This window comes from Taudactylus pleione, unplaced genomic scaffold, assembly GCF_031769625.1.
Source record: "Taudactylus pleione unplaced genomic scaffold, aTauple2 ptg000803l, whole genome shotgun sequence".
Taxonomy (NCBI): Eukaryota; Metazoa; Chordata; class Amphibia; order Anura; family Myobatrachidae; genus Taudactylus; species Taudactylus pleione.
In genome coordinates this window covers 1,860,386-1,875,233 of record NW_028285205.1, presented here as the reverse complement: position 1 = coordinate 1,875,233, position 14,848 = coordinate 1,860,386, and the positions used below count along the sequence as shown (strand labels likewise).

The window sequence follows — 14,848 nt, the reverse complement described above, 5'->3', positions numbered from 1 at the left end:
GTTGCGCACTAGATCCTAGATAATGAGATCTGATCTGACTTACAAAGGTAACCTGAGATGTGCCTGCATGTGATGTATACAGACAGAGCACCATTCTTGCTGGGTGGGGACATCATGGATCGTGGAAGTGGCTATCCTCCATCAGAAGGCTTAAACAAAACTTAGAAATGTATTAAAACATTAATAATAACATATTTATCATTAAATATTTGCAGCATATTTCCTGAAAACACCCGTTATTGGTGAATATGCGTAAATATTAAGTATCCCCCAGATGTGCTATGGATGGATCGCAGTAGATATCTCTGATATATACTGTGGTCCTTCCATTTTTGAAAATAGCTACAACCCCTATGGGTTTCTAAGGAGGTTGCTGGCCCCCACAGCTTATGGCATCTAAAGATGGTGGTGTGCTGCTGTAGCCTATGGGAACCGTCCCCAGTAGACCATGAATGCACAGTAGTCTCAATAGAGGAGTGAAGCGACCACTAGAAGTGAAGGTAATATAGTGTGATTAAAAAGAAGAAAGTTATGTGTTGTGACCTAAATTATTGCAAGATAGTTCAGGTTTATTTAAACACTTTTTCTCTATAGAGATATTCATTTGATTAATAACATTATTTTATTTACCTATATTTACTGTACAAATATCACATTTGTAATATTGGATATATAGAAAAACCCTGATTTCTGGATCCGTAGCTACAGCGCAACATGTATGCAGGTGACATGTCACTTATATCCCTTTCAAACTTAAAACCCGGTTCCAACCCTGGTTATTGAACACAGTTTCAAGCTGTATCACAGCTGCTTGAAACCCTGCTCACTCCGCAGGCTGGACCTGGGTTATTGGCGGTCATCCCTTAGCCAGCGCTCGGAGATTACATCATCTCCCAAGTGCCGGTGATCTGGCATTCTGCTACTTTAACAATGCTGTCTACCTGGGTCAGACACAGAATTAACCATGTTCGCAACCAGAGTAGCGGACCCAGGATGCACGACCCGGGTAGACCCTTTCATTGCAGCACTCTCTGTGTCATCTGGCAGTTACTGCAAAGTTCTCTGTACTATCTGGTAGTCTCTGCGATGCTCTATGGATTTTATGGCAGTCACTGTGATGCTTTCTGTATTATCTGGCAGTCATTGCAACGCTTTCTGTATTATGTGGAGGTCACTGCAATGCTCTCTATATTATCTGGCAGAGGAGGGGGCGTCACTTCTGTCACTCACCCAGGGCACTAAAATGCCTAGTTACAGCTCTAGCTGAAGGGGTTATGTCTCGTTCTTAAATGGAGCCCTAAGATTCCCTCTCCTAATCCATCCCCACTCTTACTAATCAGGGTCATTTAATCCGGGGCGAGCAGAGCAGTCTCTCAGTTGTCTGAGAGTCCGGTCAGGCAGCCACTCCACAGCTGCCTGTTTGATTACACTAGTAGACTCAACCTTCCCCCTCCTCCAGGCCTTGCCTCCCTTCTCCTTTCCGGTCCCTCCTCTCAGCTCCATCTCCCTCCTCCCTGCAGTGTGAGCCTGCGCAATAGACTTGCTGTCTGGAGCCACAGCGCAGCTGATCTGTAGGGTGATAATTGATCATTCATTACCCTTCATTTCATCACCTCCTGCACTGCCCGATCACGCTCCTCCCACTTGCACCCCCCTTCCTTTTACAATCACCCTTGGCACACGCCCTGCCTACTTATCCCCTAGCTGCACCCCTGACAGTGTCTTTAAATGAGCTTCAAAGGGTGGACATAATGAATTTGGAGGAGGAGGTCTGCACTAAATAACCTGATATGTATAGGTCTTCTACAACTCCAACAAAAAAAAAACATAAGAGCTGTAATTAATTAGGGCAGTGGACAAAAGAATTAGAAGGCAGGACATTCCCAGGATTCTTATTCCATCTTGGTCTGCAACCTCTCTAATGGTTGTTCAACATGTTTTCATGGAAATACTTCCCAAAAACAGGCTGTGCTCCTTAGTTTATACAAGTGAATTCTGGTACGCGTCTGCACCTGAGCACCTCCCCCCCCCACTACTTTAATTATTATGAAAATTGTAATACAATTGATTATATTTGCTAATTAAATGTCTGAATAAAGCATCTCAGCAATGAAAGTACAAATGATTTTTTCTGCCTTACGAGAGCTCTATATACACACACACATGTATAAGGACACACACCCGCAGTTTTTGCAGTAAGAAATATTTTATTATAATTAGATAGGTGTAAGCTTATTCTCCTGTTGAATTATTATATTTAAAAGTTGTTGTTCCTCATTATTTGTCATTTATGCTGCATACAATGTTCCTTATGTTTTAGCTATTTCTGTATAGATCAGGTAATAAGAGAACAAGGGGTTTTCCAGTTGTCCTTAGTGTACATTAACATTACAAAAACAGTGGTAGGGAGTTCCTGCAAATCATTGCTACTGAGCTGTCAACCTTGGCTGTGGCTGTAGTCTGTGTGGATGAAAAGAACACACAGCAGTATTTATACGCACAAACACTCAATTATTGTCCTAATTTACCAAAGTAAAGGTAGAGACATCGCTGATCACTGGTTAGGGGAAGTGCCAGTCATTCATGGAAGAACAGTGAAAAAATTAAAGAGGCAGTTACAATGTTCTCTGGTAAAGGAAGGCTTGTCCATTTTTGCACAACCTTTTCTGTTTTAAAAGTACACTTTTCAATTGCTTCTCCTGCCGTGAGCTGATAGCCTATTACAGGAGGAGTGTCAGTGCTTCTAATACTGGAGGCGGGATGCTTGATGCATCGCAATTTGCATGCGTTGAATCCCTCTCACATCACTTTGCGAATATAAGCCCATATGCTTAATAGGCTAATGGCATTACCCACCGCGTCCGAGCTCCGGGAATGTATCGCATTCTGGTGCTTGGTGCATAGGAGAAATGCGGTCAAACACTACATTTTGGGGGGTTTGACCGCATTTCTGACGTTGGTGCATTCCGCCCTGGAACATTATGCACAGCATTACTCACTGACACATTTTAAAAGATCCAGGTAGATCTAATTATTTCACTTGTGATTAAGTGAGGAGACCTGGAAAATATGAACTGTGTGGGGTCCTGAGGACCGTGTTTGAGAACCTATGACATAGTCAGGGCCGGTTCTAGACATTGTGGAGCTCAGGGCGAAAGTTCCCAGTTGCGCCCCCTCACCTCCACAAATTTTTTTTTTTTTAAGATGGCGTTCCTCTGCGCGTGCTGCAAGCGTGAGCGCTTCTGGAAAGGGGGCGTGTTCTTGCGGAACACCCCCAGCTCTCCCCTTGTGGCGAATAGTTGCCATGTGCAGTAATGCGCCTTACACAGTATGTCTTACACAGTAATACCCTTTATAACAAATTATGCCACACGCAGTAATGCCCTGTATAACACATTATGCCACATGCAGTAATGCCCTGTATAACACATTATGCCAAATGCAGTAATGCCCTGTATAACACATTATGCCACACGCAGTAATGCCCTGTATAACACATTATGCCACATGCAGTAATGCCCTGTATAACACATTATGCCAAATGCAGTAATGCCCTGTATAACACATTATGCCACACGCAGTAATGCCCTGTATAACATATTATGCTAAACGCAGTAATGCCCTGTATAACACATTATGCCACACGCAGTAATGCCCTGTATAACACATTATGCCACATGCAGTAATGCCCTGTATAACACATTATGCCACACGCAGTAATGCTCTGTATAACACATTATGCCACATGCAGTAATGCCCTGTATAACACATTATGCCAAATGCAGTAATGCCTTGTATAATATATTGTGCCACACACAGTAATTCCCTTTATAATACATTATCCCCAATTCAAATTACGCTACACAGTAGTCCCTTATTTATGTTATGACCCACAGTGGTGCCCCTTTTACACAATGCCCAAATTAGTGCCCCTTATGCACAAGGCCCACAGTAGTAGTGCCCTTAATACAATGCCCACAGTAGTAGTGCCCCTACAACAAATATCAGCGGGCGTCCGGCAAATGGAGCCTCCATGCGGCGGCTAGCGGGTGGGGTTCAGGGACCAGCTCTGTTTTGTTTGTTTTTTCTTGTGGGATTTTCTTATTTTTTTTACATTCTGGGGACTCAGTGGCGCCCTCTAGGGGCCGGCGCTCCGGGCGACGGCCCAGTTAGCCCGCCCCTAGAACCGCCACTGGACATAGTCAATGTTTGACTGTACTACAAACCATACTTGCCTACTCTCCAGTAATGTCCAGGGAGCTCCTCAATTTCTGGTAGTCCCACAGATTCCTGGAAGTGTAGGTCATCCCCCTGCATCTGTGATACCCCATTTGATGGGTGTTGTTTTCGTACCTTAATGGAGAAGATGGATACTTCCTCACTGCTTCGGTCTTTTGTCTTTGTTAAACAATAGTCATTTACATGTAATACATACATGTAGAAAAATATTTTACTGGAACACTGGAAATTCCTTGTACAACAAACTACATGAACATCTAGTAATATTAAACCTTGCAATATTCTGCAAATTAATTTCTCTATAAAGGGTTCAATCCACGTCTGCCTATTCCTATACTAGACGGTATTTATATCCTATCCCACTACCTGATCATTTCAACAACAAAAATTCTATACTACATTATTATTGTTTTCATTTTTGGTGCACATATAAAAAAATTTTCCCCCTGGTTTTATGAAAGGGAACAGATAAGAAGAAGCATTTCAGCTACTTAACGGGAACAATGTATTCACTGAACTGGTGATATTAACTCAATTAACTTAAAACATCAGATAAATTCTCTGGATATGCTCAAAATGTCAACATATAGATCCGAAAGTTTGATTAAAGTTCTATTCCTACTAAAGGATATTTATGTATCTCTTATAGAGGGATGATATAAGTACCCACTTGGCGTATTGATGCTATATCAGGAGATGATATGGAGATGATATTATGTGGGGGTGAGGTCTAATGTTGAGAAGCATCTGGCTCCACCCTCCACAGTGATAAGCTGCATCTCCCATCTGGGAAATGTCCTGGAGGGGAACATTTAAAAGTTGTCAAAAAAGCTACACACACTACACGACAACCTCATTAAGTCACAGTCTTAAGGTGAGTACACACCTAGCAGATATATCTGCAGATTGAGTGATCTACAGATATATCTGTAGATGATGGTCATTCATATACACTGAACGACCAACATCTTTCAGGCAGCCGCAGGTCCCGTTGGCCGGGTGGTGGGTCCGCCCTCTTCCTCGCGGCTGCTGCTGCATGTGTACGGGCGATCATCTGATCGCTTGTGCACACTTGCGGTGGACAGATATATCTGCAGATATATCTGTCCATCGGCTGTGCAGCACAGCCGACGCGATATGTCTGTGAACGACGGCGTTCACAGACATATCGCTGGCGCACACTGGCCCGACAGGTACCAGATATATTGGCCGATCAATTGATCGCCCAATATATCTGTCAGTGTGTAACCAGATTTACTATCTACGTGTGACTTGTAATGTTCCTGCTCTGTGGGTCTGATGCAGAGTAAGTACTATGCCAGAGACTTGCTTGGAATCAATGAGTACATGCCCAGTATGCATATGCACCTTTGCAGATTTGCATGATTGTGGCGGGACAGGAGAGGAAAGGAGTGCTGTAAAATAAGCCAAATACTGTAAGGGCATGTTTGTGCAAATGTCAACACAGACAAATTAGGACACAGACACATATATGCCTCATTTCAAGAGCAGGTGCAAAGAGTGTATGATGATGGGGATAACAGTCAACAGCTCTAGAGAACTATGCCTAATTGGCTGTTTACAAATGCACTGCTGATTCTGATTGCAGCTTTCTTCATTCTTCAGGCATAGCTAGATTATACTATGGTCCCTTTGATAATCAGCAGAAAGACTGCCAAATTACATGTGGGTGTGTGTCTGTAACCAGCCCCTGTGTTAATAGGTCCTGATTGGCCCCACTTGTCACATGTCGGGCTCTTGTCCTACATGATGAAGATGTGCCTGCCCAGGGACCCGCAGTGACCCTTGGAGAGACCTTTCTCTTCTTCCTGGATTTGTTTCTGTCTCGGGTAAAATCTCCTAAATCCCGGAAACGAAACAGGAGGGATTATTCATAAAGTTCTGGTAGGACAAAAGTTGGTTCCATATAACACTACTGCTTTTAATGTGCATACTAATGCTGTGCCTATAAATGATGATTTATCTAACCATGATAAGGTGCCTAAGAATGCTGATTTATCTAACTATAATATTTTGTGATAACAGTGGAGAAGAGGACAAGTGGAAAAGTTGCCCATAGTAGCCAATCATTGAGGAAGCATTTATCAAGTACTTTCTATGAAATGATAGGTAGATGCTGATTGGTTGCTTTGGGCAACTTCTCTCCTGGTCCACTTTTTCATTCTTCTCACTGCTTGACACATCAACCCTACTGTGCTGTGATGCTTAGGAATTCTAATGTGTCTAATAGCCATACCAGTGTCCTGTGACCACAGGAGAAGTGATGATAGTGTTGAGGTGCAGATAAGTGATATCAATGAAAAAGGTGTTCACTTTCAGAGGCACAAGGGGAAAAGTTAAGACCCTGCTCTAAAAGGTACCTTTGAAAATGTATTCTCAGTGGACAGTGTCATGTTGTCCCATATAATGAATTAGATATCCCTGTTTTGTGTTGCTCTTAGAGATTTTATATCACCTAGACAAGCACAAAAAAATGGAGGAGGTGGTACGGCAGGCCGTCATTCCATGCCCCATCAAAAAGCAAGTTTTGTTTTAGCCCATGCAATTTCTTAGGGTACCCATTTTAACCATGATAAGATGGTGGAAAGAATAACCACTCAATTTTTTTGGCTAGGTGTTTACAATGAAGTTTCTCGGTTTTGTGCCGCCTGCCCAGAGTGGTTAACCAGCCGTCTTCTGCTCAATTGATTCTCCTCCCAATTGTACTTCAGTATACCATCCTCAAAATAATAGCTTAGTGGAAAGATTCAATCGCACACTGAAATCCATGTTGAAGAAGTTTGAGACAGAGAAAAACTTGGATGAGCTTCTCCCATATTTGTTATTTGCAGTCATGAAGGTACCTAAGGCTTCTACCGACTATGCCCCCTTTGAGCTTCTCTATGGGTGGAAACCACAAGGTGTTCTCAACCTTCTTTGAGAAGCCTGGAAAGAACAACCAACAGAGGGGAAGAGCCTCAATTGATATGTAATCCAGATGCGTATCCACATGGACCTGCTGGGTCAACTCACCTGGGATAATTTGGTAAAAGCCCAAGAGGCCCAAAACATCACTATTATCGCGATGCCCAAACTAGAGTATTTGCACCAGGTGAGAAAGTAATTTTGCTATTGCCCATCCAGAGAAGCAAGTTACTAGCAAAGTGACAAGGACCTTTTAAAGTAAATAAGAAGATAAGAGAGGTAACCTATGAGATCGCCCAACCTGACTCATGTTTAGGTAGACAGATCTACAATTTCAATCTATTGAAGGCATGGGAAGAACAGGAGGCTTTCTTTGTGCATCCTTGTAGTGGCCATTGTAATCTTGGTCTACAGGTTCCCCATTTGGATGGTGCCCTGCCTCTCGACCTTTGAAGTTTTTTGGAGAGTTGTTGGAGAGTTCCCAGATGTCTTTTCTGATAAATATGCAAGTGTGTGTCTGTGCTTATATCAACACAAATAAAATAATAATATTGTATCCCAAAGGCTGTAATTTTGAAAACATTTATTACATAAAAAAGCATTCATGACTGCAGTCAAATACATTCAAAACATCACATAGGCAGAAACAATCATCTTTGATACTATATAATTATATAATTAAGTTGCCTGTCTGCATTAAAAATAGGTAGCTAAACTGTTTCTAATAAAAGTATAAATGGAGTATATAAGTGAATCTTTGGCATGAAAGTTCATTAGTAATTGTCAGCAGATTAAATAACGCAGGAGAATATTAGTGGAGGAATTCCTGGCTCATTAAATTACTAAGTAGATAGCCCCCTATTTGGTCCCCTGATGGAACACACTTGGCCGATGTTAATGTCCGCGGCCCCAGACCGCTATGTACAAAGTTGTCAAAAGCCACTAATCCTTGAAATCAGCAGATTAAAATTACCTTTAGTAAATATACTCCTAGTTTCTCATGGTAACAACTCATATATAGAATAGGGTGTTCAACCCCATCAAATTTCTGGCATAACACTTCCCACAACCCAACATTTGAAGCATTTTTCCTTCCGCTTAGCACTGGAGGGCTCCCGGTGTAGGAGGGATGTTGTGGCTTCTCGCAGTGTAAGATACTTACTGACAGGTGCCCGGCCATTAGTTGTCCAGCGTCAGCAACCATCTCATCCCAGGAGAATCCCAATGGAGAGAGCAGTTCATGGTGACTGTGGGGCAAGTGAATGTGGGCAAATAATGGCTATGGGACGGTGGCGGTGGGCTGTGACTAGGGAGAGAGCAGGTCATGGTGGTTGTGGGGAGGGAGAAGGTAGACTTCGAAGGGCTGTAGGGCGGGAGAAGGTGGGTAGAAAATGGATGTGGGGAGGGAGAAGGCAGGCTTAGAAGGTATGTGGGTCTGGAGAAGGAAGCAGGCAGAGTATGGCCATGGAGTGGGAGAAGATAGGTAGAGTATGGCTATGGGATGGGAGAAGGCTGGCAGAGAATGTCTGTGAGGAGAGAGAAGGCATGCTTAAAAGTGCTGTGGGAAGAGAAGAGAAGGAGCAGCCATAAAAGGGACATTGCCAGCTGCACTGCTCCCCCAATGAGGTGGCTCCCCTCCTTCGGCTGCATCGGCAAACGGCCCTCGAGCTGGCCCTGGTATACAGTATTTGCCTGGTTTGTTGCAAGAGCATCCACTAGGGCAGTGATAGCCAACCTGAAACACTTTGGGGGCCACATTGGGGAGCCCGCTAACCTTTATAAAGGCCACACATGGAGATACTGTGGTAAAGATGATAAATATGAATTTTAAGGTTCATTTTTAAATATATATACTATAGTATATGACTCCTATAATGGCTGGCCACTCCTCTCTGGATGGAAGGCCACACCCCTTCTAGCAACTTGCATTCCCCTGATGGGCCCTTCATGCCCCAATCTGACATTGCATTCAGGTGGAAGAGACAGGAGCGTATGTATCTTTGACTTACCATATTGCTGGTCCTGTGTAAGAAGCTATTGCATTGGCTGCGCTTTTTTGCTGTAATAAAAATCTATTTGTTTTAAATCACTTCATACTCTAATGGTCACCTGAATCTTTCTGCCACATTCGCCAAAGACCAACTTTGTACATGTGACTGTACTGCACACACTCTGTGACATCACCATTCATTTACAGATTAACCTGCTATACAGACCAAAGGTGCCATGTAGGTGGCAGCTGGACCTGCCAAAGTGGTACAGCCACAAACCAAATTTGGTGTGGGCTCTCGTCAGCTATATGGCCCTCAGACATCTGCATAAGAGCCCCCTCCTGTTCAAAAATGCACATAGTGGCTGCATTCACTATGTGAAATTAACATCCAATCAGTAATTTACCTGTTAGAAAGAAAACAGAATAAGACAAATGACTGTGATCCATCTATAGGGCCCCATGTAACAACACAACTAAATACCAGAGGCATATTTTTAACGAATATGTCACTGGTATTCATCATTACTTACTTGGCAGGCGAGATCCAGCGACGTCCAACCTTGTCAGCGGGGTTCTCCGTTCAGTTGCTGGCAGCCTATCACGGCCAGCGAGGAGCTACTCTGTCATGCGCATGTGCGACGGTCAGTCTGCGCTTGTGCATGACTGTTTATCCCAGAGTAGACCCGACAGTGACTGGATGGCTTCGCTGAAGCCGGAAAGTCTGCTGCCGGGTTCCTATTGCTGGCAATGGGGACCATATCACTCTCGCTATCTAAAGATGATGAGAGCGTTGCAGTGACAAACAGCGGTGATCTTAGATTACCGATGTTTGTTGAATACTGAAAGGATGACATATCCCCTTTAGCACTCGCTAAAGTATCACTCTTCTGCATAAACATCGGTACCATAGACGCACATCGCACGGGTACGCAGCATTTACACCAAGTCTGACCACCCGCAGAAACTGCATGTCTCCTTGCACGCAATGGGCTCTCAAGCTGCTTATGCAATCGCTGTGGCTAATATTACTGTGGCTAATTTATGCACGCCTAAGTAACGGCGTTCAAACAGACAGACATGTCTGCATTTTTCTAACCACTCCCAAATGCTCACAGCCTGTCACTCACTCTGCAATAGATTCCTCTGTGCATGCATAATTGCAGTGCGATCACAGCGCACGTGCAGTGCAGCTTATATGGATGCGCAATGGCTAACAATTGCTCGATCTGCATACGTAGCTGCTTTTGTAATCGCTGCTGAATCAGGCCCTGAGGGGTCTATTTACTAAGCAGTGTTAGGAGAAAGAGTGAAAAGTGATAAGAAAGTGATAAGGTACCAGCCAATCAGCTCCCAACTGTCATCTCACAGGCTGTGTTTGAAAAATTACAGTTGGGAGCTGATTGGCTGGCACCTTATCACTTTCTTATCACTTTTCACTCTGTCTCCTAACACTGCTTAGTAAATAGACCCCTGAGTCTTTTATTGTGGATGTTGACATGAGTGCTGCCATTTCACATTGTCGACAGAATGTCAACATGGACGTTAGGCTGACATGTAAAATGTTGACATTCACAAGTGTCGACATGGTCAAAATATTTGCGCTCATAATGTCAACATTTAACATGTCGACAATCAACATACAATTATTTTGCATATTTTACCCTAACCCCAACACAGACTGTTGACATTCAGAATATGTTGACATTTTTGTGTCAACAATCTGAATGTCAAATATTATAGCACACCCAGTATAAGGACTGTAGTAAAAGTATGGATTGCGGAAGGTGATCAGTCCTGTAATGTCTAATTATTTATAATGATGATTGAGCATGTTGATGATAGATGCAATGCTGACTGTCCTGTCTGACATGTAATGCTTTGTCTGTACTGGTTAATGATAACAGCATGCGTGAAATTCCTCCATATTCCACCTTATCTGAACTAGTTCATTGTGTTTACTCCGCATCAATGAAATCTCTATGTAGAAGATTGCTAGGTATAACTGAGATGGGGTCCTAAGAAGCTGGTCCACCTGTGTGGTGCCATGAATCATATCACAAGGAGCTGTATAAGTCTCCTTTGCAGCTGCCACTCTCACACAATGGAAGCAGTCATTTTGTGGACTGAAGCAATGTATAGGAGAATGCAGTATATACATTCACAACAACAAGCAACATCTTCAGGCATAAAGCTTATTAGTATATATTCCAATGCAGACACCATTTCACTAATATCTTTTGTCCAATATAAATTTATCCATGTTACTCTTCATAGATGCATTCCATACAAAAACTTAGTAATGTAAGATGAGTCTGCCTGCTGGGCAGATGTGGTATTACAAAAGCTGTTCTTTTATTCCTTCACAGCCAAGGCAGTATTAAGCCAGCCAAAACACATGGGGGTAAATTTACTAAGATGGTAGTTCTATTAAGAATTGATGTTGCCCATAGCAACCAATCAGATTCCAGGTATTATCTTCTAGAAGGTGCTAGATAAATGAGAAGTAGAATCTGATTGGTTGCTATGGGCAGCATCACTTCTTAATAGAACTCCCATCTTAGTAAATTTACCCCATGGTCTCACTATGTGGTAGAACCACACAGATCTCATCACATGTCAAGTTAGACATGGCCTTTGAAAGGTTAGCCATCGATGATCTTCATCAATAGTACCATCGGTGCTTAACATCGATGGCATTAAAACATCAATGGTTTGAACTTTAGATGGATATGCCTGTTGTGTGAAAAAGTGGGTAGTGGACCAATTATGGAAGGGGTAGAGCAAAATGGCATAAGGGAAAGGGGCTAAGCACCATGCTTCCTGAGTAAAGTGCACTCACTTAAAAATTCACAATTGGGCCTGATTAGGAGTTGGACACAATGTCAATGTTGGGCACGGTTGAGCACTGCGCATGTTTCCAGTACAGCGTCTGTGGGCACAGTTGTGATTGACATGGACGGTCTCAGAAATGTTTTAAAAATGTATTGGGAGTTTCTGGGCAGTGACTGAGAGGTGGCTATGTGGATGCACAGAGACGCTGCGACTTATGGGCGTGTTATGGGAGTGTTGTGGGCCTGTTACCGAAGTAGTTGTTAACTCAGACATGTAACCACATCGATGGCCATACGTTGATGGAGATTCTGCAAGTTTCGATAGTGAAACCGATGGTTGTGCCTAAAAATGCACCAAGCGGTAAAAATGTGCAAAGTGGGCGTCTCAGTCCTTCTGTATTCAGACGCATGCATGTAACCAGGGAAGGGCTTGTAGTGGTATTTGCATAAAGTGGCAAAAGCAATACCGTTAAAAGACGCACACATGGATGCTGCAGCGTTCCCCTCTGGTCTAGAAGAGTAGCATATGCACAAATGGCTAAAATGTATCCCCCAAAATATTGTAATATATGTATGAGCAATAAAAACAAAAAACACCTGTAAGCTATAGAGGTAAATTTGCAATAAATAAAAACTGCTAGCGACCATGATCATCAGCATGTATTTGCACTTGCCTTCAGATACCCGCAATTGATGCGGCATTGGTAGGCATATTTGTATCTCTGTGTGGGTCTGCATCTTCAGAATGACTCTACGGGGAGAGTTTACGATGCAGCGGCGGCTTCTGCTTCTCGGCGGGTTGCAAGTGAGTATTTTAAACGGCACTTGGAGTCAGTGTTAAGCACGCCAGGCTTTGCATTGACTGCGGGTGCCATTTTAAATATAGACCTGCAAGCAGCCGAGAAGCAGCAGCTTACAGAAGCCGTTGCATCATAAATGCTCCGCTACGCCTTCCTTCTCCACTTGCAAGCTGTTGTGTCAGATCCAGGCAAATCTATATATATGTGCGAGTTGCGACCTGTTTTCTGGGCATGAGCATCATCCCCAATGTGTCTGAATAAAGAACATATCACAAGCTTCTATGGTTTACCATACCTCCCAACATCGGGAAAATTAGAGTTACCACCTTTTTATTTCCAGATTCCCGGACAGGAAGTGTGACCAGGGAGCGTGGGCAAAACTGCATAGGGTTACCAGCAGTCTATTTGTCAGATTTCAGTGGATATTTTTTATAGATTTATGCCATCAGTCTCTTTCACGCCCCTACATCTGCCAGAGGGGATGCAGTCACCATGTCGAAAATCACAATGTAGAAATGGAACATGTCAGCATCTGCAGAATGTCAACATGTTAACAATGTCAACATGTGAACTGTGGACATTTTGCACAATACTGAAATTAGAGTTAGGCTGCTAGAGTGGTTAAGGTAAGGCTGCGAGAGTGGCGGTTAGGATTAGACACTTGGGGTGGAAAAGGGTTAGGGGTAGCGTACTCACAGCCAAAACCACTTCATCAGATGACTCTGCTGGACCTGATCGCTGAACCACAAGACACTGCCAGGACTGTTTTGTCAACATGTGTCGACAGGATGAATAATGATATGGTCAATGTTAACATGCTGAATGTTGATATTATGAATTTTGATAAAACAAATGGAACCCATGCCAAAGCCGGCTAATGTCCCTACGCCTAGCTTTAAACAATCTTGTAAGGGGCAGTGCAGGACAGCCAGACATAGGGTGTGATGTTGGCACTATGCCCAGAGAGGAGTGTGCCTGTAGGTGACAAGGATAATATTGGTTCTGGTCAGTATTACAAGGAGAAATGTAATGCAGAGACAGGGTGCAGTCAGTCAGTCACCTAAGGCAGAGAACTTCAGTGCTCCTCCAATGCAGAGCCTCAGCATGCTCCACTACCAACCACTCTCCTTAGATCCATACACAGCCAGGTGCTGCACTCTCCTGCAGTTGCACCAACAATGGCCACCCCAACTCACATAAGCTGCACCAGTGACTTCAGGAAAGCCCAGAGCGCAGCGGCTTTCCATCAGGTTAGTGTCCGACTTGTCAGCCTGGGGGTTGGGATGACCATCGATGGTTGAACACCAATGGTTGATGGGGGTTTTTTTTTTATCGATGGAGGATATCTAGTTGTTATCTGTTATTGATGGCACAGAGCCCCACAATGTTTATTTTTTCTTCTCCCTAGCACCACAACATGGAACCCAGCTCTGCTCCCCAACGTAACAAAGCAACACCCCCATCTCTGATTGGTCCACTACACAGTGAGCAATAAAGCAGAGACGACCATCGGTGGGCAAAACCATTAATGGTTCCGTGTTAATTGTTTCATACAATCAGTGTTAACCACCAATGCTGACTTTCAGTGGATACCAAGTGATGGCCAACCCTACCTGGTGGAGATGGGATGGAGCAGAAGTCAGAATGTAGAAGGGGAGGTGGAACTGAGAAGGGGGGGAGTGGATTGCGGATGCTCTAACACACAGGTTCTCAAGCTTGGTCCTCAGGACCCCAAACAATGCATGTTTTCCAGGTCTGCCCACAGCATCGCAAGTGAAATAATTAGCTCCACCTGTGGAACTTTTAAAATGTGTCAGTGAGTAATGACTACACCTGTGCACCTGGGGAACCCTAGGGAAAATGCAAATTGGGACAGGGGACGAGGCTGCATTACATGCCATTTTTACTGTCTGTAAGCAGCAGAATACCTTCCAACCAGCAAATTGGGTTGAACATGGAACTGTCCACCAAAATCGTGACTGTCTCACTAAAAGCAGGACAGTTGGGGAGTTTGATTTTGTTATACTCCCGGTAAACTATTGTGTATCAGGACTTGTCAC

At 43.6% G+C, this 14,848-nt stretch overlaps 1 long non-coding RNA gene across 1 annotated transcript in view; it reads right to left on the bottom strand.

The window, feature by feature from the left end:
• Positions 1-14,540, bottom strand: part of LOC148474879 (uncharacterized) — a 79,832-nt gene extending 65,292 nt beyond the window's left edge. Inside the window, exon 1 of the long non-coding RNA XR_015872820.1 lies at positions 14,402-14,540. This is a non-coding gene — a long non-coding RNA (uncharacterized LOC148474879). The remainder of the gene's footprint in view (positions 1-14,401) is intronic.
• Positions 14,541-14,848: the final 308 nt, after the last annotated feature.